The sequence below is a fragment of the Miscanthus floridulus genome, chromosome 19 (assembly GCF_019320115.1).
Source record: "Miscanthus floridulus cultivar M001 chromosome 19, ASM1932011v1, whole genome shotgun sequence".
Classification (NCBI taxonomy): Eukaryota; Viridiplantae; Streptophyta; class Magnoliopsida; order Poales; family Poaceae; genus Miscanthus; species Miscanthus floridulus.
Window position 1 is genome coordinate 13,064,312 of NC_089598.1, and position 23,797 is coordinate 13,088,108.

General features: G+C 47.7%; 1 pseudogene; it reads right to left on the reverse strand.

The window, feature by feature from the left end:
* Positions 1–23,369, reverse strand: part of LOC136525571 (uncharacterized) — a 37,994-nt pseudogene extending 14,625 nt beyond the window's left edge.
* Positions 23,370–23,797: the final 428 nt, after the last annotated feature.

The window sequence follows — 23,797 nt, forward strand, 5'->3', positions numbered from 1 at the left end:
CCGTTTGCGAAGTTGGATGATCTGCATCCAAGACGTAGCCAATGAGGAGGGTGAACTAGGAAGAAAGCACTACACTCACCGCTTGGTGAAGTGTATCTACTTAGTCCCTGAGCCTGACAGTAGGTGAAGAATTCACGTAGTGCCAGGGTCAAAAAATAGGCGAATCCATGAAACTATGCCCGGCTTAGCTGACCACAGAGCTAGTCCCCAACTTAGCTATGAACCAGTGAGAAATAAAAAGCAATACACTCACCTCAAGGTGAAATGTATCCACGTAGTCCCTGAGCCTGCTGGAAGATAGGGAAATATCTTATAGCAGGGTCAAAGAAATGAAGTCAAAATTGTATGTAGAAACTGAGGGGACGGAGGATGCATGGTCACAGGCACACTGTAGGTGCATTTGTAGTTCCCCCAATCCTTATCTTCTGGCATTCACAAGTTTTCTATAGATGCACAAACATATTGTAGCTGTTGTCGCGATCTGGCACGGAGATACTGTAGAATCACGAGTGGGAGGTGAGCTCCTTCTCTCGCTAGGTATATAAATACCCCACCGGTGCTAGGAAAATGACTCAAGCCTCCTCAATGCTTCTCCTTCCTTTGTCTTCCCATGGAGTTCTTGAAGTGCTTGAGCCACCATGGGTCATGTTCGCGTAGGAAGTATTTGTAACTAGAAGAACTCTTGTGATTAGGGTTAGGGTGTCCCCCATTCTGGCTCCTTGTTGAGCAAGGGAATCAGCTGTCGTAACTAGAAGACATCTTGTGACGCCACTAGGTCTCCCGACCAGCGATTGATGGCTGTTCCAATGTTCAATGAGAGGCCTTATGGGGTAGACACCTTGGCCTATATGCCTATACGCCGTTTCACCAAAGACTCTATTCCTACAAATTCAGTTGGCACCACTGTCGGTCTTGCTGAGCTCAGGCTCCATCTGAGCCCAGAAACTCGAGAAGTCAATGGGGTCTTTGCTATGTTATGGTACTTCACCTTGGGCATGGATGACGATGAGGCAGCGTACTCTTCTAGGAGTTGACTACTCGTCCGTTATTTATTGTCCCACTTCTGAGTTGATGTAATTTGCCATTGTATGAAATACCATGTTGTAGCCATTAGTTGAATGTTGTCGACCTCTCTTCAATCCAAATATACATCAGAAGAAATGGAAATTGCAGAATATTGATTCGGGTCGGTGACATTGTCTCGTTATACATTGCTCGATTAGTGTTGTTGTATGTACCTCGATGTGCAGAATAATGACCACCGGCCCACTTAGTGTCCCATTAGCCAATAGTGGAGAATTCGGAGGGGCGCGCTGGGCATGGTTCCCAAAAAAACCCTGGGATGCGAAACAACGGGGGCAGTTGTGGATAAATACCGCCGCATAGCGACACCAGCCCCCACTCTTTCACCGTCGCTTCATCTTCCTTGCATTCTTACACCATCGCTTCCACTTTTCTGCACTGCCACAGTCGCATTTCGCAACCGCTCCTCTTCTCTACGCAAATCTGAGCTCGTAGTCACCTAGATCTGTATAATGGTGAAGACTAGGAAGAAGCGTTGCCACTCTAGCCCGAAGAGATCCGAGAGGGAGGTGGTGGAGATCAAAAACTAGACTAGCCAAGATCTGGAATGGGTCAAGTTGACCTGCATGGAAATGGATCTGAACCATCTAGTGATCGAGGGGGTCCTCCCTGGTAGGGAGACTGCTGGATGGCGCCTGACGGCAGGTGAGCTGTTCCCGACCCTGGAGACACATGAGTTGGTTGTGTTTACGGCGTTCTTTATTCATGGATTTGGGGTCCCTATTCACCCTTTTCTCCAAAATCTTCTTGAATATTATCGAATCCATCTCTGACATCTAAATCCAATTAGCCTTCTCCACATTTCTATTTTCATCATTTTTTGTGAGACATTCCTTGGTATCCCCTCATTTCAACCTCTTCCGTCACCTATTCTGCCTCAAGCCGTATACCGGGCCTGGTGCCCCCAAGGTGGTCAGTGGTGTTGTCCTGCAGCTTCGGGACGGAATGATGAAGGAGTACCTCGATGTTCCTCTGAGCACGTCGCTGAAGGGGTGGATCTTGAAGTGGTTCTACATCAGAAATCCTCCGCCAAGCACATCGTCCGACATTGACTACCTGGCAGAGCCAAACGAGAACTGGTCGGCAAGGCCATCTGGAGTGGAGATGTCCCAGGTGCGGGAGCTGATGAAGCTGCTGGCCAGGTTGAAGCGGAATGGCTTGAATAGAGACAGAGTGGCCCTCAACTTCATTTGCCATCGCATATAGCCCTGTAAGGATAGGGTGACCCCGGGGTATGAGTATGCCGGGAGCGCAAACATGACTCGGGAAGCCCCCAAGCATATAGAAAAGGGGGACTGCTACGCCCGGTGTAGCAGTTCTTCAGGGTGACCATGGCGCTATCCAACATAGGGCAGCCACAAGCATTTAGCCTGGACAACTAAAAGGTCCTAATATGGCTAGAGAGGACTAAATAATCTATTTAAAAATCTACAAGATCACTAGAGCAATTTGATTAGTATGACAAATAGCGAAATGCAAACTTGCTCTAGCTCTATAAGGGTTGCAAGCCACCTATCCAACAATTTTAGTTTCTATAATCACTAGGCACAAAAAAGGCTATGTTGCTACTCACTAAGAGCTCTCAAACTTGCTACACTAAAGAGCTCCACTAGATGAACTTAAGCTAGAAAGCAAGCTCTTAATTCTAGCTACACTAAAGAGCTTGCTACAACTAGTTTGCGGGAATATAAATGAGTGAGTAGGGTGGTTATACCGCCGCATAGAGGAGTGAACCAATCACAAGATGAATACCAATTCAATCACCAGGAGAATACCAAGGGGCAAGAGACAATCAATTTTTTCCCCGAGGCTCACGTGCTTGCCGGCACGCTAGTCCCTGTTGTGTCGACCAACACTTGGTGGTTCGGCGACTAATAGGTATCACACACCTAGCGAATAAAGCCGTTAGAGCTAAGGGAAGCCACTCTATGTACTGACCGGACACACCGGTCGAGTTGACCGGATGCGCCTACGCCAGCGTCTGGTCGCGTGGATTACGCCACATGTCATCGCTATGAATTCTACGTGTTCGATCTGAATGGTAACTTAACGGTCAGCGCCTTAGTCAAAGTTTGACCGAACGCTCTCCTCCACCATGTGAAGCCGAGTCCGATCATTTCCAGAGATGATCTAGAGGCGTTTTCTATTGACCGAACGCGTCAGGTCAGAGGCGACCTAACGTGCGCCAGCGTCTGATCATTTGAAGCCACCGCCTTTCAACATGTGACTGGACGAGCCGGTCAAGCCAGGCCAGCGTCTAGTCACCCTTCTCCACTCTCGAACAGTCAGCACCTCGTGACTAAAAATGACCAGACTCGCCTGGCCAGCGTCCGGTAGACGTGTAGCTCCTCCTTTTCTTTTTCTAAGTCCACAACCACTTCGCCCTTGCTTCCCAATTGCTAACCACTTAGTGTAGAACTAGTGTGCATGTGTGTTAGCATTTTTTAAAGCATTTTACAAGGGTCAAAGTTAGCACACTAGGTTCCTAAATGCAATGCATGAATCATGTTAACTAGTGGCACTCGATAAACCGTTTAGCCAAAGATTTCCTCTCTTTATAGTATGGATATCGATCCTAAGTCACTCACACCCTCTATGGTGTCTTGAGTGCAAAATAAAAACCTATCATATACCTTTGCCTTGATCATCTCGGTTTTTTGTTTTTCTCTTTCTTCTTTTCTAAGTTAGAGCTTGATCATCATCATTTCATGTCCACCTTCATCACCATGGACCTCATCTTGCTCTATCACTTGAATTGGACCACCTTTTCTAATTCACATACTTAGATCAAAGGTTAGTCCTAAGTTTCATCAATTATCCAAAACCAAACTCGGGCTTTCAATCTCTCCCTTTTTGGTAATTGGTGACAACCTATTTACAAAGATATTCAGTGAAATCTTTTTGGATTCATGTTGCTTGCCCAAGCATATTACCATGTGTAAAGATTATGGACAAGTTTCATAAACTCAAATTGGTAGTATTAGCCCCCCCCTACATATGTGCTAAGAGTTTGGATTTGAAAGCTTGCACATATGCATGGATTGGAAGGTTGGGAGAGTAAGAGCTACCAAATAATGCTAAGGTGTAAAGAATAGACTTTGAAGCGTGATACCAATCGGAGTTGCCATTTGAACACCATCCTTAGCACCATGATTTTCTAGATACCACTTGAAAAACAACAAAGAACTAGATACCTCGTGAGATCAACATTAGAAGCAAGGCTCTAGTACCACTTGTATAAGATCAAGTTATATCTAGCTATCCTATGCATGCTAGTTTTTCATTTCATCAATGATTTTCTACAATCTAGTATACACCACACAAGCATGGATAAAAAACTTGTGTCATACAAGCAAACATATGTAAATGTACATACAAATGCAACATACAAGTGTATGAGCTTGCTCCCCCTACTTGTGTGCTTATCCCCTTCCTTCACCTATCTTCCTATCTTTGGTTTCTCTCCTCCTTTTGCTTATCTTTGGGAATTACATCTCCCCCTTTGTCATCAATGACCACAAAAGGTGAGCTTAAAGTTTAGATACGTTGTGTGAAACCATGTGAAATGAGGATCATTTTCCCAATCTGGTTCAATCTAGATCATTTGCAAAAGATATTTAACTCGGTTTGATCCAAGGGCAAGCTTCTTCACACCTCCAAATAAGGGTTATCATATACCATGTGGAGTTAAACACTTGTAGCTTATTTTCTAGATCAAACATTAGGTTCACAAGCCCACAAACATGTCATATGCTACCACTAGATCATTTTAAGCATACAAGTAATAGTGGTACCATGCAATCATCAAATTCATTTGATTTACATGAATGAGCCTATTTAATCATGAGGAGTGACTAGATGCACTAAACAAGTCATTAGCAATGGATGAATGACATATCATTCAACTTTACCTTGCTTTGCTCGAAGGAGAGGCATGTCATATAATGGAGGTGCATCAACACATATTGGAGAAGTCAAGTATGTTTAATTCATTCCTTAACTTACAAAACCTCTTCTCATCAAGTGGCTTGGTGAATATATCGGCAAGTTGATCATCGGTGCCCACACTCTCAATGCAAATGTCCCATTTTTGTTGGTGATCTCTTATGAAATGATGGCGGACATCTATGTGCTTTGTTCTTGAATGTTGAACTGAGTTATTGGTGAGCTTCACGGCACTCTCATTGTCATATAGCAATGGCACTTGTTTGAACCTGATTCGAAAGTCACTCAAAGTAGCCTTCATCCAAAGTAATTGAGCACAACAACTACCAGCCAAAATGTACTCCGCTTCGACGATTGAAAGTGCTACACTATTTTGCTTCTTTGATGACCAAGACACAAGTGATCTTTCTAATAGTTGATATGTGCCTGATGTGCTCTTTCTCTCAACTTTACACCCCGCATAATCGGAGTCTAAATATCCAATCAATTCAAATCTAGCTTCTTTGGGATACCACAATCTAATATTTTGTGTATGCTTCAAGTATCTCAATATTCTCTTAGTTACCTTTAAATGACTTTCTCTTGGTGAGGCTTGAAATCTAGCACACATGCATACACTAAATATGACATCTAGCCTTGATGCGGTCACATAAAGTAGGCATCCAATCAAAGACCGATACATCTTTTGATCCACCATGTTGCCACTAGCATCACTATCCAAGCTTCCATTTGTCCCCATTGGTGTACTAATTGCTTTAGCATCATCCATGCCAAACTTCTTGAGTATGTCTTTGATGTACTTGCCTTGACTCACAAATGTACCACTCTTCAATTGCTTGATTTGTAGACCAAGGAAGCAACTAAGCTCTCTAATCATAGACATCTCAAATTCACTTGCCATCATCTTTCTAAACTTCTCACAAAATTCTTGATTAGTTGATCCAAAAATAATGTCATCAATATAGATTTGCAACACAAACAATTCATTGCCTAGCTTCTTGGTGAAGAGTTAGAGAGTAGGAAATCTCTCAATCTCTCATACCATTCTCTTGGTGCTTGCTTCAAACCATACAGAGCCTTTCTCAACTTGCAGACATGGTTGGGTTTCTTCTCATCTTCAAAACTGGGAGGTTGCTCAATATGCACAAGCTCATTGATGTACCCATTTAGAAATGCACTCTTCACATCCATTTGGTACAACTTAATGTGGTGGGCACAAACTTAGGCTAACAAGATTCTAATTGCTTCCAATCTTGCAACCGGGGCATATATTTCTCTAAAGTCAAGACCTTTAACTTGAGTGTAACCTTGAGCCACTAATCTTGCTTTGTTCCTTACAACTATCCCATCTTGATCTTGCTTGTTCCGAAAGACACATTTGGTTTCGATCACATTATGATCCTTAGGCCTCTCAACTAACTTCCATACTTGATTTCTCTTGAAGTTGTTTAGCTCTTCATGCATGACATTTACCCAATCAACATCTTTCAAAGCTTCATCTATCTTCTTTATTTCAATGGATGACACAAATGAGAAGTGTTCACAAAATGATGTCAATCTTGATCTTGTTTGCACACCTCTAGAGATATCACCAATTATAGAGTCCAATGGATGATCTCTTGCAACATTAGTTGGTTAGAGCACTTGCACTTGATTGCTTGCATTTGATTGATCACTTGGTTGAGATGATGAACTAGCCACTTGTTGTTGATCTTGCACTTTGTCATCACTAGCATTTGCTTGAACATGATCATGAGAACCACTAGCTTGCACATTTGAATTTGGTAGCACTTGATTCTTGTCATCTTCAACATCAATCACCTCTCTAGGCATTATATCACCAATCTTCATGTTCTTCATTGTATTGAATAATTGAGTGCCTCTTACATCATCTAGATTCTCATCTTCCTCTTGGGAACCATTAGTTTCATCAAATTCCACATCATAAACCTCCTCAAGAGTACCACTAGCTAAATTCTAAACTCTATAAGCCTTGCTAGTAATGGAGTAACCAAGCAAGAAACATTCATCACATTTCTTCTCAAACTTGCTCAATCTTGTGCCTTTCTTCAATATGTATCATTTGCAACCAAAAACTCAAAAATATGCTATGTTGGGCTTTCTTCCATTTAAGAGCTCATATGGTGTCTTCTCCATCATGGGGTGACAATAGAGTTGATTGCTATAGTAGCAAGTCGTGTTGATTGCTTCGGCCCAAAATGAATAACTCACATTGTACTCACTTAACATTGATCTTCCCATGTCAATCAAGGTTCTATTCTTCCATTCAAGAGCTCATATGGTGTCTTCTCTTTCAGTGGGTGACAATAGAGGCGGTTGCTACAATAGCAAGCCGTGTTGATAGCTTTGGCCCAAAAAGATTGACTCACATTGTATTCACTAAGCATAGACCTTGCCATATCAATGAGTGTTCTATTCTTCCTCTCAACAAGGCCATTTGATTGTGGAGTGTACTTGGCCGAGAATTGATGCCTAATTCCAAACTCATCACAAAGCGCATCAATTCTTGTATTCTTGAACTCACTTCCATTGTCACTTCTTACTTTCTTGGTGGTTGTTTCAAACTCATTGTGAATTCTTTTGATGAATGTCTTAAAGGTTGCAAGCACATCACTCTTGTCAACAAGAAAGAACACCCATGTATATCTAGTGAAATCATCCATAATCACAAATCTATATTTGTTTCCACCAATGCTAGTGTAAGTGGTTGGTCCAAACAAATCCATGTGGAACAACTCAAATGCCTTAGATGTACTCATCATACTCTTCTTAGGATGTGTGTTACCAACTTGTTTTCCGGCTTGACATGCACTACAAAGCTTATCCTTCTCAAATGTGACATCTTTCAAGCCTCTAACTAGATCATGCTTAATCAACTTGTTCAATTGTTTCATTCCAACATGACCAAGCCTTCTATGCCATAACTAACCCATCCTAGACTTAGTGAGCAAACATGTTGACAATTAAGCTTCTCTAGCATTGAAATCAACCAAGTATAGATTCTCATATCTAAAGCCTCTGAATATCAAGTTAGAGTCGTCTACACTTATGATCTCCACATCATCAATTCCAAATATGCATTTGAAACCAAGATCACACAATTGAGCTAGCGACAATAGGTTGAAGTTCAAGCTCTCTACTAGTAGCACATTGGAAATGCTCAAGTCATTGGATATTGCAATCTTACCAAGCCCCTTGACCTTGCCTTTGCCATTGTCACCAAATGCGATACTATCAATCCCATTGCTATCATTTTCATTGATTGAATTGAATATTCTTGAATCACCGGTCATGTGTTGTGTGCACCCACTATCAAGCACCCAATGCCTTCCTCTGGCTTTACAATTCTTTTTAGGTACCCAAACTTGCTTGGGTCCTTGAAGGTTAGTTACCAAGATCTTTGGTACCCAAATGGACTTCTTATTTGGGCCCACAATTGGTGTACCAATAAACTTAGCATTTATACCATTGGCATCCTTAACAAGCATGTAACAAGAATCAAATCTAATTGAGGATACATTAGGTTGCTTTGTTCTTGTTAGTCTTGCAATATTGCTCTATATGCCTAACTTGCTTGTATCTATTGCAAAACCGACCATTGCCCTTCACAAAGCTAGCTTTGGGAGTGACAAAGGCCGCCTTGCCTTTCTTGGGGTATAGCCCAATCCCTCTTTGTTGAGAGAAAATCTTTGGCTACCCAAGCACTTTAGCAAGCGGGCATCTCCACCATAGGCATTGCCTATAGCATGAGTGAGCTCATTCACCTCCTTCTAGAGGGTCTCATTTTCCACCATTAGTGAGGCATCACAAGTGAAACCATCACTCAAAGATAAAGTAGAAGTGGTAGTGCTACAAGGAGGGTTAGCGGGAGCAACAACAATGGGTTTATAAAAAGATTCATCAATAATATCATATGTTAGTCCCACATCACATGTCACAATCACTTGCTCCTTCTTGGCTCCCTCCTTCTTAACTTGCTTGAGGAGATAGGAGTGAGCTCTTTCAAGCTTAGTGTGAGCATTGCCAAGCTCCTCATGGTCTTCCCTTAGACTCTCATAAGAAGCATTGAGCTCATCAAAGGATCGCTTGAGAGCTCTGAGCTCTTTCCATAATTCTTTGCACTCCTTGGAGTCCTCCTCATCATCGTCATCATCACTCCTACAATCATCACTTTCACAAGAATCATCATCACTATCATCATATTTTACCTTGGTGGGCTTTGCCATGAGGCAAGTTGATGAAGTATCGAAGATAGAAGGCTTGTTATTGATGGCTATGCTTGCAAGTGCTTTCTTCTTGGATTTCTTATCATCACCACTTGAGTCATCATCCTCCGAAGAAGCATCACTATCCCACATCACCACATAGCCACCACCCTTCTTCTTCTTTTGGAAGGTCATCTTCTTCTCATTCTTCTCTATGGCAGAACCGCCTAATCTAATGCCCTCCCAAGAGTACTTGTCTTCCATTAGACACTAAATACCCAAGAGAGTGCACTAAATCATACCATTCAGTCGAGCACACCCCAAGGGTGAACTCAAAAATTCACATTTTTTCCTCAGGATCATAAATGAGTGGATAAAGCTTACAACATTCTTAACCATTTCTTACATCACTTTATTACAACATCAGAGTATTACACAACTTGAATGCAACAACGAGATTAAAATAGTTCACACGTAATACATTTTGGGTTCACAAGTTTTATCTTGCAGCGGAGCACAACCTAGGACCAGAGTTACAGCGGAAATAGAGATTAATGGTGAATTATTAACAAAGTGAGCATTTATAAACCAGATATGTTGGTAGATCATAAAACTTCCCTTCAAAAAAAACTTTTAGTGAGGGTTATAAATAAACACTACGATCGTAGCGCGAAAGGATTCCTCTCTGAGCCCACCAGGAGGCTTCCACACACAAAAGTCATCTACCATCCGTCAGTCACCTACAACAGGGAGAATAAAACCTTGAGTACTCGATTGTACTCAACAAAACTTACCCAACAGAAGGAAAGTAAAAGACTCCAAGGATATGCAAGTTTTATTTGGTTTGCTGGTTTATTGCCTTTACAGGAAGCATTACTAATAGTGCATCCTTATGTTCCAAGTTTTTAGCAGTTGTTTTTAGTTAATTAGCTAATCATTCTAGGTAAGCACCTATGCTACTTTCAAGCATGTGGATAAGCAATCAGAACTATTTTATCACCTTGCAAGTTCCAGTTCTTACTACGGTGCTAGACCATAGCCAAGTCGGTACCGTGTCACAGAAATGGCGATTCGCAAATCAATGTATCCTAGCTGGGTACCCTAAAACACATGCCCCGCATGTACCCCAGGCATAAATGGAACAACTTGTCTCACTCCTATCAAGGGGTCCAGATCCCCGTCCAAACTTGGACTACAAGCCTCCAACACTTGAGATCCGGTCTCAGTGTGGTGTTTAGACCTCCACCTAGTACCCACCCCTAAAGTCGGTCCAGAAAGAGCCAAAACCCATGACAAGAGAGTAACAAGTCTTCCCGCTCCCATAAGCAAGTATGTGCTTAGGATAATAAGTCTGTGACCCGACAACCATCCACAGCAACAGACGGTCCTCAATCGACATAGACGGGACAAATGCAACTAGAGCCTCGCTCGATTGCCTATCCATGTCCAAATCGAAATCCAAAGTATGGTCCCGCCTGGTTTCCAATTATTATCCATATATATTGCATGTGATAGTAACACGATAATAGTAACAATAATATCTTTTCCTATCTCTCGCGAGTTACAGATAATCACTCGACTTCTACCAGGATCCTATAGCATAGCAATCTACACGATCCTATCATACTAGTAAGACTCATAGGATAAGGATATATATGCAAGTGGATTTCATTCAACTCCTTTAAACTTAATGCACAAGCATAAAATAAAGTGCAGAATAATAGGGGTTATGCACCGGGGCTTGCCTGGACAAGATATAGTCGAAGGTTAGCATTCCATCATGGTAACACAATCATCAAGGCACTATCTTTTCTGCTACTTCGGTCAACTCCACGGTCCATCGTTATTCCTATTATGATATACGTGGATGCAACGCAGAGACGTAATTAATCAACGGCAACTACAACTCTAAGAATATGATTATGTCTCGCGAGCTAACGAGATAGCTCTAATAACTAACATACTAGGCTAGGCGTCGTTCCCCAGAAAATGTTTTAGCTCTACAATCCCAAGATATTTTGGCATTTTATTGATATTATATATATATATATATATTTGAACTAGGGCTCATTTAGCTACCTTAACAACCTAATTATTATGGAGCTACAAAAATTACAGTGGGCACCTAATAAAGTTATGAATTTACTGTAAAATTTGTAAAGCCAACACTATCACCAATTTATCACAACAATTCCCACAAATTTATATTTTAACAATATTAAGCATCTCAAATTAATTAGATTAATCTTGAAAATACTATAAAGCTATGTGTCCGGGACCTAATACTAGGGTACCCAATGAGATGGAGCTAATAACCATCAAGCGCTGATGCTCCCAAACAGGAAGGAATGCAACTACACGCCACGCCCTCCCTCGAAGGGTTGGCTCCGCCTCGCCCGACCCCCGAGGGCTGGACTCTGCCTCACCCGACCTCTGAGGGCTGGGCTCTGCCTCGCCCGACGGCTGAGGGTGGGCTCCACCTCGCCCGACCCCCGAGGGCTAGGATCTTCCTTGCCCGACGACTGAGAACTGGCTCCGCCTCACCCAATGGCTAAAGCTGGGCTCTGCCTCGCCCGACGGCTGAAGGCGGACTCCGTCCCGCCCGATGTTTGAGGGCAGGCTCCGCCTCACCCGACATCTGAGCTCTGGGGCTGGTTTCGCCTCGCCCGATGTCTACATCCTGTCGCTTCATAATGATGAAGCATAGGGTAAGGCAGGACACTCAGGTCAACCGTAGTACCGAGGACCATACCCTGCGCACCTACGAGAAGGTATCGTCAGGATACGACAGGACGGGCGCTTTAAGCCCTCCCAGGCATGGCAGAGCCTGAATAGTGTTGTAGGCGCCGACTTTTGTCCTACAGTGTTGTGGGAGCCGCCTTCAGCCCTCGGGCGTGGATCCTAACACAGGCATACGACAACCACTATAATCCAAGACGGAACTCACGTCATCAACAGTAACTAGCGTATAGTCACTTCCCTGTCTACTCCCTGTAGAGTCATGGCTTGGCACCCTGACACACCGCACCGTCCGCCGGGGGAGGATGGGACGTGACCACTCGCTGAAGCGAAGCCAGAACCCATCCCTATTAGGACCGGTGAAACATCCTATCCCTGGCACGGTCTGCCATGTCAACAGGGCAGGCTCAAGGGAAAAGGAAGACCCGGCACCTTCGAAGGACCTTCTCTACCTTTGGTTTTTTCCTCTTTCTCCCATCTGTAAACCCTGCTCCCCCCTTGGTCTATAAAAGGGAGGGCAGGACACCCCACTAAGGAGACGGATTGATTCTATCACCAACGCCTGGAACATTCAGCAGTTATGTCGTTTTTACCCTTAAATAAACACATACTTTCTCTTATCAATTCTATCATCAAAATCCCTGATCTTTCGTGACATCCGACCCCTACAAGTGCGAGGGGTCGGACCTCACCCGGGGGCTGGTATGAGCACGTTTACTTTGCAAAAACATTCTCTGTGTTATCTTGCAAACATTCTCTATGTTTTTTCCTCTTTTCCCATGGCAAGTCCAGATTTGAGTATAACTGGTAGGACTATGAAAAACCCATGCCCTAGCGGCTACGGTCTCTTTGCTCACCAGCATGATCAAAATTGACCCCCCCTCCCCCGCACTCCGAGTCTTTTGTGACCGTAAGTATGGAAAGGGTCGGAAGGCATTAAACCTCTTTTGCCAAAAAGAGGGAGAAGAGCAAAAAAGCTATTTGCCATAACAAAATTTGAGAACATGTTCATCTTTGCACAAATTCATCGCTTACAAAGTGATTTCATCACAAAAAGGGACTGATGTATTCATGAATACATAAAACAATTCACACGGGGGCTCCCCCACAAATTAAACGATTACATCTATTGACCATTTGTACTCTAAGTACTACTATGGTCGCCGCGCCACGCTCTCCATCGGCAACGTCCTACCGCTCCGAGGGATCCCTGAGGCTGCCGTCATCTACAATGTCGAGCACCACGTCGGTGACCGTCGCACCTCCGTCGGGGCATCCAAGGACTACACCATCGTGATCAGCCACAACCCTGACAACGGCATCTGAACGGGGGGCGCTTCCCACTGAAGAAAGGCTGCCATGGCTGATGGATGTCTCTGACATCTCATCAAGCTTCATGAACTAGCTGATCTAAGCGACCGCAAGGGTGAAGCTCCCCATCGACACAGTCCTAGGTGGCTTCCCCACCAACAAGACTCGCCGGGAGAAGATTTACCGAAAGAGCTTCCCTTATGGCTCCATCCCGACGAAGGCCTCACGGACAACGAAAAACCGACGATGCTCAGCACCCTTCAGTGCGCCTCCTCCTTCGGTGGAAGCGGCCCCTTCTCGGCAAAGGCAGCCAACACCATCTCATCTATGTTGGATGACCTCCAGCTCGACATCATGCTCTGGATTCATAAACGGATATGTGAGTTCTCCTCTCCCTCGCATTACCCTCTCTCACTTAGGAACTGCCATGACATGCGAACGCGCTCGGTGAAAAGGAAGGAGGAGGAGAAGCGGTAGCTCAGGAATAGGTGGAGGAATGGGACGAGAACTCCCCTCCCCCCTATTTAAGGACGAGACACAGCGATGGGAGAAAGGTGAAAGGTTGGAACAAAAAACCCTCTCCCTTCCCTTATTCAATGCAGATGAGAATTCGATGCTGATGGGGAATTCGAGGGGACGCGCCTAGACCAACGGGATGCGCCCTGATCGACGATACATTGCCTGGTCAAACAGGATGTTGCCTGGGTATGGCCGACCACTACCACACGCCGGGCGTGAGAATCAAGGCACACCCGCATGCAGGTGACTCTCCGCTTCCCCAGGCAGGACCTGGAAGGACCCGACGATGGAACCCCCATCAAGGGGAGCCTAATGGGCCTCCTAGGTTGATCAGATGGCGTAGGAAAAATGATGAACGAACGGCCGCCGAAAGATAAGCACCTATATTTACTTACTTTGCGTGTTAATTTCATTACCGAGCCTCCGACCCCAGCAACGGTAGGGGCACAGACATCGCTCGGGGGCTGCTGAGAGTGTGTACTTGTTTAGAAATCCTCTTTGTCCGACCCCTCCTTATGTTGAAAATCGGAGACACGGGGTGCGGGTGTAAAACTTTGAGTAAAACTGGATGAACCGCTAGACCCTATGCCCCGGCGACTACGGTGTTTTTGTTCACCAGCATAATCGAATTCACAGTTTCCCGCACCCCAAGCTTTAGCATCCATCTTCTCGAGAAGGGTTCGGAGAGGTTCACCTATAGAATCTCCATCAAGGAGAAGCTATCAGGTCGCCTAAGTCAATCGAACGGCTCGGATCGCCGCCGAGAGACAAAAATGAAAAATTACGATGCTCGTGCAGGTTACGCCGGCTCCATCGCAAATGTCAGACCCAAACCCCACGTGGACATGTCCAGTAAGAGTATCTCGTCGCTCATGCCACCATGGTAACATTACCGACCCCCGCTTTCATTTCAATTAAATCGTACACTAATCCCATACATCCAAACGTTGCATATGCAATCTCTACATCTCAACGCTTCATGTAGCGTCACGAAGCAGAACCCGCCTCATTCGATATGAGCGGCGGTTGACCGAGGTTCGAAGGCTATCCTGCGAAGGGCTTGAGGCCGCCACGCATCAAACAGAGCCAATGGAGAAAAACCGAGATGAGCCCCAGCGGCCTTGCCTGACCCCGCTCAGAAGCGGACAGGGACATCTCGACCTTTCTCGTTCGATTCTAACCTCGAGCCAAACCCACAGAATCTCCATCGAGGAGAGGCCAACGGGCCACCTAAGCCTATCGAATAGCTTAGGCATCTGCTGGGAGGTTGGTTAAGAAGTAGTGGAATACCACATGAGGGCTCTGTCGACCCCGTCAGCGAATGATGGACCCAGATTCCACACGAACATGCCCATTAGCGAGCTCATTGAGCGCGACACTCGAGCCGTCGAGGCAAGTGTCGTCAGCTCAGCCCCTCTGGTTGTGGAAACCAAGGATGGGGTGACACGCGAAACATGGCCAACCCCTATCAGACCCCAAGGGGCTTGGGGGCTCGAGCCGCTCGATCCAAGATCGAGAGACTGAGGTTCGAAGGATGGCCCGCGAAGGGTCAAAGGCCACCTCATGTCAAACAAGAGCTAGGGAAGAAAATGCAGATGAGCCTCAGTGGTCTTTACCCAACCCGCACTGAGGTAGATAGGGTCATCTCAACCTTCTGGTATAATCCAGCCTCTACCTAAGCCCATAGAATCCCCATTGAGGGGGAATCTATTGGAAGGCAGGTCAAGGAGCAACGGAACGCCACCCGGGGGCTTTGTCGACCCTGTCGCAAAGCAATGGGATCGGATTTTGTTCGAACATCCCCATTAGCGAGCTCATCAAGCACATCACTCGAGCCATCGAGGCAAGTGACATCCCCTCAACCCCTCTAGTTGCGGAAACCGCGGACGGGGCGACAGTCACAAAATGAGCTGACCCTTGACCGAATCCCCGCCACGCGTGGGGGCTCGGGGAAGGCTGGGCCAACAATGAGGCCAAACACATGATCATGGAACGATCATTAAAATCCTAAGTAAGGGGTACGTGCGAATACAAGAGTAAGTTTGCTACCCTTGCTTCGGTCTCCAGTAACATCCGGCCCTAGCGACCGCAAGGGGGCAGATCTTACTCGAGGGCTGATAAAGGTATGAATACCTCCTTTTTTTCGAAACAGTCGTTGCGTCAGACCTCTTCCTCGTGTTAAGGTTGATGGCAAAGAGATACCGCCATAGGTCGAAGTGGGGATCAATCCCCAAGAATCCCTCGCATAGGGCGATGAACGCCGCAATGTGCTGGACCCCATTGGGAGTAAGGTGCTACAACTCCACCTTATAGTAATCCAGCAGCCCCCAAAAAAACTTGTGGGCGGGGGTGGCGAATCCCTACTCGTGAAAACGAGCGAAGGACACCACATAGCCTTCAGGCGGCGATGGCTCATCCTCATCACCGGGCAGCCGCCACTCCTCAGTGGCGGTCAGCGGGCAAAGGAGGCCACGGCGAACAAGGCCCTCCAAGCGCTGAGGGGTGATGTCAGATCTGCACCATGGCTCCATTGAACGATTGGGAGGGGGGTGGATGCAAGCTTGACGGCGGCTGCGATGTGGATGCGAGTTTGATGGTGGCTGCGATGCGGGTGCAGAAGGCTTAGGCGATTGGCGGCGGAGGTTGTAGATGCAAAGGCGAGGAGGCAAAGTATGGAACCCTAGGGGCAAACCCCTTGGTTTTATAGGGACGATGGATGCGAGAAGAGCAACCGCCCGCCTAGGTCTCCGAGCCTGCCACGATACACCACCGCATCACGTCGTGGGATATGCGCTCGAGATCCCTATCCTTTCCCACCAAAATCGCACTGGACGTTTTGCCTTCCCGAGCAGACCAGGACTCTTTCCCACAGAGGGGATATGGGTCAAAAAGCATTTCTCTAGCCCGCCTAGGCCCAGGAGTTCGAGGGCTAGACCAACAGTTTTGATGGCCGTCCCAATGAGGGATGGGCCCGCGAGCGGCCAGAACTCAGGCGCACGAGCCTCAAGGGAGCCTCGATCCGCAATCGAGTCCCAACCGGGCTGACCCTGGATGAATCCACACGAACGGAATACTAGGGTTTCCTTTAAACTATCCAGTTGTCAAAAACACCGAATCTCATAGCCATACCCACGAAGGGTCTGAAATACCCCCCGGGCGATTCTATCCGAATCTCTTGGGGGCTACACCCAACAGGTGCGCTCGCGCGCACCCTCTGGCGAATAGAAATACCCCCGGGCGATTATGTCCGAATCACCCGAGGGCTACACCCGTCGGGTGCGCTAGCGCGCACCCTCGAGCAAGTCAAATCACCCCTCGGGCAATTCTTTCCGAATCACATGGGGGCTCGAGGGCTACTGTCGGGGACCTAATACTAGGGTACCCAATAAGATGGAGCTAATAACCATCAAACACTGATGCTCCCGAACAGGAAGGAATGCAACTAAACGCCTTGCCCTGCCCCGAAGGGTTGGCTCCACCTCGCCCAACCCCCGAGGGCTGGACTCTGCCTCACCCAACCTCTGAGGGCTGGGCTCCGTCTCACCCGATGACTGAGGACATGCTCTACCTCGCTCAATGGCTGAGGGCAGGCTCCGCCTTGCCTGACCCCCGAGGGTTGGGCTCTGCCTCGCCCGATGACTAAGGACAGGCTCCGCCTTGCCCGATGGCTAAGGGCAGGCTCCACCTCGCTCGACGGCTAAGGGCAGACTCTGCCCCGCTCGATGTCTGAGGGCAGGCTCCGCCTCGCCCGACGTCTGAGCTCTGAGGCTGGCTCCGCCTCACCCGACATCTACATCCTGCCCCTTCATAATGATGAAGTACAGGGTAAGACAGGACACTCAGGTCAACCATAGTACCGAGGACCATACCATATGCACCTACGAGAAGGTACCATCAAGATACGACGGGATGGGTGCTTTAAGCCCTCCCAGGCATGGCAGAGCCCAAATAGTGTTGTAGGCGCCGACTTTTGTCCTACAGTGTTGTGGGCGCCGCCTTCAGCCCTCGGGCGTGGATCCTAACACAGGCATACGACAACCACTACAATCCAAGAGGGAACTCATGTAATCAACAGTAACTGGCGTATGGTCACTTCCCCGTCTACACCCTACAGAGTCACGGCTCGACACCCTGACACACCGCACCATCCACCAGGGGAGGATGGGACGTGACCACTCGCTGAAGCGAAGCCAGAACCTGGCCCTATCAGGACCAGTGAAACATGCTATCCCTGACGCAGTCTGCCATGTCAGCAGGGCAGGCTCAAGGGAAAAAGGAGACCCGGCACCTTCGAAGGACCTTCTATACCTTTGGTTTTTTCCTCTTTCTCCCATCTGTAAACCCTGCTCCCCCCTTGGTCTATAAAAGGGAGGGCAGGACACCCCACTAAGGAGATGGATTGATTCTACACACAACACACAGCCAAGCAGCAACCGAGCTCTTGGCATCCATTCGACCTTTCCATCAGAGACTTGGGACATGTCCCTCTCTCGACTGTTTGTACCCCCTACTATAAACCTTTTTCGGTACTAATAACACGAGCAGCAGCGAACTGGACGTAGGGACATTTAGCCCGAACCAATATAAATCTTGTGTCCTTTAGTACACCATCCGAGCCTAACGCGCAACAAATATAAATTTACTAGTTGGTGTTTGTTCGAAACACCGACACTATGTGAACAAAATAGACTAGCAAATAGATCATGATTTTAGGAACCTAACAAAATTGGTTTTACAATTTTTGGTCAACTACACAAATTTATATTGAATTTACAAATTCACCTTAGAAACTAAATTAGAAAATGCTTTAGAAAAAGAAAAGGGCTGGTGGCTATCAATTCGGCCCAGCAGCCCAGCGCTGGCGCGGCTACAGGCGCGTCGCAACGGCCCAAGGCCGGGGACGCCCGCGCGCGGTGATGGTTTTGCAGAAAAGCCCCTGAGCTTTTAGGTAACAATATGACTACCATGCGCACTATTCCTATCGTCAGTAACTTTGCAAACAAACCCTCGGGTGTTTCCACCTTTACCATGGGGAGGTCCCTAGGGATCCCCACGCTCGACGGCGCGGCGGCTGATGGCATAGGGAGATAGAAGTAAGGGGACGACAACCCTCTACGGACAAACGTGCAAGGTTGGGAGGCGGTAGGGGCTCAGGGACGCACTGACGCGAGCTACAACGGCGAGCGGCTATCTATGATGGCGGCGCGACTGTTTCAATGACCTAGGGCACTAACGGAGGGCTATGGATGGCGGGGAAGCATCAGAAACTCACCGAGGACTAAGCTATGGTGACGGTCGAAATCAGAAAGTGCTAAGGTGGTCTAGCCACGTGCGCCCGCACCGCATGGCGACGCTCCGAGCGCGTCACCGCACCCATGATGGGGACTCGAACCAACCTGACACAAGCACCAGCTGGAGGGAATCAAAGCGTAGAGGCACAACCAATTGAGGTTTTTACCTTCAGGTCCTGGCTATCCCCCAAATCCCAGGTCACGGCGACGTACATGCTCGGCGACGATCAAAATGCTAAATTGGCCGCCTACAAGGCTCCTTTGCGCCTTGGTGCGGGTTGGTTTGTAGAGGCACTAAATTGAGGTGGGATGCCATGGTCCACGCATTTAAGCTTGGGAAGCGGCGTGGCTGAGGTGGCTTGGCCAAGACTCGATGAGGCACGACAGCGTGGGGATATGGCCGCACGAGCGAGGGGCAAGAGGTGCATCGGTTAGTGCTTGGATAGAGCCATTAAGGCATGCCTACATGCGGAACACTAGAATGCACTAGCCAGGCCCGAGCGGGCTCACCGGTGTTGGCTAGCGGGACAGGGCGAAGCAGGGAGGTATCACCATCACCTTGTGACCGAGGTCAGTTGACCCAGACACAGCGGGCAGCGACACAAGCCCATGGTAGGTGAATCGTAGCCACGGGGAGACTGCCACGCGAGCATGGCAACGATGGCCACAGCCTCGGCTTGACCCCGCGCGCGGCTCAGCTGTCAAGGTAGCGTGCGCACACGGCTGCAGCGGGGACAAGCGACAACGGCATCACAACAGCGCCTCGTAGCGCGGCCTCGCAGCAACGTCACCGATGCAGCGCAGCGGCGCAGTGCTCGTGCGCACGCGAAGCCTAGGCACAGCTCAGCCAGCCCGACAACGGGGTGGCCATGGCTGGCTCGGCCCGACACGTAGCACGGGGCAGCAATGACATGGCCACCGGCAACGCCGCACCCCGAGCGCAGTGACCACACACACCCGGCCAGCCAGCACGAGGCGATGTCGTGCACAGATCTTAAAGTGTAAAAATCAACCGATTAGAGCTCGGTTGAGATTAAAACAAAAGCTCGAGACTCTAGTAGACCCTAAAGGCTTTCGATCCAGGCAACAAGCACGGCCGAAGGGTGACCAGCGAGTAGAGAGGTGCAGTGTGAGCACGCGTCCTGCCACTAGCTGGAGCCTGGCTGCTCCCTCCTCCGCTCGCCCCGGACGCTCGCCGGTCGCCGCCACCTCGCCTGCGATCACTCCTGGGACGTCGAGGACATGCCGTACGGCGCGCCCATCTCCCTCGCCGTCCACATGCCCGCGCCAACTGCAAGTGTTGAAAGGGTATTTTCTACTATAGTTATTGTAAAAACAAAGTTAAGAAATAAGATGGAAGATAGTCTTTTTGATGATTGTTGTCTAGTCATCTTGATTGAGCGCAGTGACGGATCCAGAAAAAATATCTAGGGGAGCTGGACTGAAGAGAGCAAGTTTGTCCCAACATTAGAGTCGATAAAGATTGATCTTTTGTTCAGTACTCGTATCATGTGAGTGATCCATAATTGTATGTGAGTGTTCAATCGTGCAAGTGTAATTTATTTAATTATTTGGTACTGTGTTCTTTATAATATTTATGCAGTTATGGAGAGAAACGGGGACATTGCATCATCACGATTCACGTGTCCTATGTGGTTGCGCGCCTGGATCACTCACGCCGTCCGCCGCCGTCGGCTGTTGCCCGCGGCCCGTCATTGTCCAGTCGTCCTCGTGACCTCATCCCGTTCGCCGTTCTGCACTTCGGCCTTCGGCCTTCGGCCTTCGGCCTTCGCCCTGCCCTACGACCGCACCAGCATATGTGATCAGAATTGTTTAGCCGTTCAGGTGAGATTCAATCCTTGTATTTGGCTTGTAAAAAAATCATATGTACTTTAATTGCTAATTGCTTAGCGCTAAAATCATAAAATCATCCATCACGCAGCAAGGTCGAGGATTTGTCCCAACATTAGAGTCGATAAAGATTGATCTTTTGTTCAGTACTCGTATCATGTGAGTGATCTATAATTGCATGTGAGTGTTCAATCGTGCAAGCACAATTTATTTAATTATTTGGCATTGTGTTCTTTGTAATATTTATGCAGTTATGGAGAGAAACGGGGACATTGCATCTCTTTTTCAGAAGCATGAAGCAAAGAAGAAGGCAGCGACAGCTACTGTTATTTCTAATCGCTCAAACTTGAATTGCAACTACATAATTATATTGATGACATGAGACAAGATGATAGCTTCAAAGGTCTAGACAATATTGTTGATCTCTCAGTTAAGCTTGTTGAAACAAAGAGGCACAAAGTGTATGATATAGTTTATGAGCTCCTCAAATTGGTATTGCCTCTACCTGTGGCAATGGCAAGTGTTGAAAGGGTATTTTCTGCAATGGTTATTGTGAAAACAAAGTTAAGAAATAAGATGGGAGATAGTCTTTTTTATGATTGTTGTCTAGTCATCTTGATTGAGCGCAGTGACGGATCCAGAAAAAATATCTAGGGGGGCTGGACTGACGAGAGCAAGACCAACTTATAACTCAATTATGTCACATACATAACTAACATATAGCATTTTTAAGCATTTTATAACACGATAACTTTGATAAACAATTGAAAGTGCATCATATTTCACAAGAAGTAAAAAAATACAATTGAAAACGGCAAACGGGGAAAGGAGAAAGGCCCACGGCCCACTTGACCTATTGATGTTACTGCCTTCCTGGGCCTATTTGGATGGGGAAACAAAGAGAGAAACACCCGATGCGTCATCTTCAACCTCTGTCGACCTCTCGGGTGTCTTAGATCTCCAGCCCTTCCTTTCCTTCCTCTACTGTCAGCCCTTCCTTTCCTTCCTCTATTGCCAGCCCATTGTATAAAAATTCTTGGGAGGGCTGAGAGGGGCTCCACAGGCGCGGCCATGGTAGGGGGGGCTTGAGCCCCCCAGCCTTGGTGGTAGATCCGCCACTAATTGAGCGGGGTATTTTATTTGAAGTTGATGAAGATGATATAATCAAGATATTTATGTTCCTTCGAAAGCGTCGAATAAAATAGTCACAAGAATAGCATTGTAAGTCTTCGGTTCTCTTTTATGTCTTATTTCAATTATCGATATGGCTTTTAAACTATTTATATTATACTTAGGGGATGGTTCGAACTTAATCTATGAATTGAAACCTTATTATGTTATTTAGTCTATATATACTAAATCATATTGTCAATTTTATAATTATTATCGAATTACTGAAATGGATTTATCGAATCCTATAAAAAAAATTTGGACAGCGTACCTTAGACAAAATCATAGATTCGCCATCGATGATGATATTAGATACAGGATCCAGCGGACCGTAGCATAAGCCGCCGATGAGCAAGCTGCGGTGGTACCGGCTGCACAGCTCCGGCGTGGGCAGCCTGCCCAGCGTCTGCATGTAGAACCCGTGGATTGTTGCAAGCAGCATCCGCTTCATGGCTGCTCGGACAGGAGGCAGCTCTTTGGGTGGTGCTGCATAAATCTTGGAGCTTGCTGCCGCAAGACGCCCCTTGGCGAGGTCCCACAATCCTTTCAGCTTCAGAACCAGATCATCCGGTGCCACCGCGTTGAGTGCGCCGAGGACTGCGTCGCCCAGCGTCTCGCGTGACGGTGGCGCGGGCCCGCCGAGAGCTTCACGGCAGGCGAGAGCAGCTTCTTCCAGGCCTGCACGAGCCACCGCGGGTCAGGGTGCTTGGCGGCAGCCGCCGCGCACCTGAGGGCGCCCTCGGCTGCCGCCTCGGTGATCGGGGAGCACAGATCGAAGTCGTCCCGCATCCCGCGCCTGCTGATGATGAGGAGGGCGGCGACGAGGGGGTCCAGCTCGGCGGCGTCGAGGTACGCCAGGGCCTCCGCGTCGGGGAGGTAGGGGAAAAGGCACGTCAGGAAGGCGATGAGTCCGTCGAACGACCTCTGGGCCATGTGTGCACGCGCCCTGCTGCTGTCGTCGTCGTCCTCCGTCCATCCTCGGGGGCGGCGGCGGCGGCGGAGGGGCACCTTCGGAGTTGGAGATGACGCTGTTGACGAGGATGTTAGTGGCGGGATCGAGGAGGCCGAAGCACAAGCCGTTGTCAAGCTTCACCTCGTCGTGGATCCTCTCGATCTTGGCGAGAATGGGTCTGATCTCATCTTGCTTTTCGAAGATGCGGAACTCGTTCTCGAAGTTTCTCGGGCCGTAGATGCGGATGTAGCTGCCGCTGCTGGCTGATGTGTCGTCGCCCATAGACGTCAGGCGTTCCGTGCTTGTTGCGGCAAAAAAAAACGCGTGCTTGGGATCGTCGGGGTTGCCTATTTGAAGGAGGGTGAAACCGAATACCAGCGGGAACCGGGGACGGGACTTTCCATAGCACCTACGACTTGGCTGCTCAAATTCGTTCGGTTTCCGAACAAGCGGCCGCGGGAGGCCACGCAGGGGCCGGTTTTGGGTCGGGCCCAGCAGGTTTTAGGTCCAGCAGTGCGAAACGTGTGCCTATTTAAACAGCACGTTCCCCTAAAAAAATTAAACAGCACGTTTAAGGGGGTGTTTGGGACCGCTCCGCTCTGTTTTCAGCTCCGCTCCATGTTTTTTAGCCAAATGGTTTCACCTCCACGCACTCTGTTCGAGGAAAAAGGTTGGAGGTGCTCCACAAATTCCAGGTTCTTGTGGAGCTG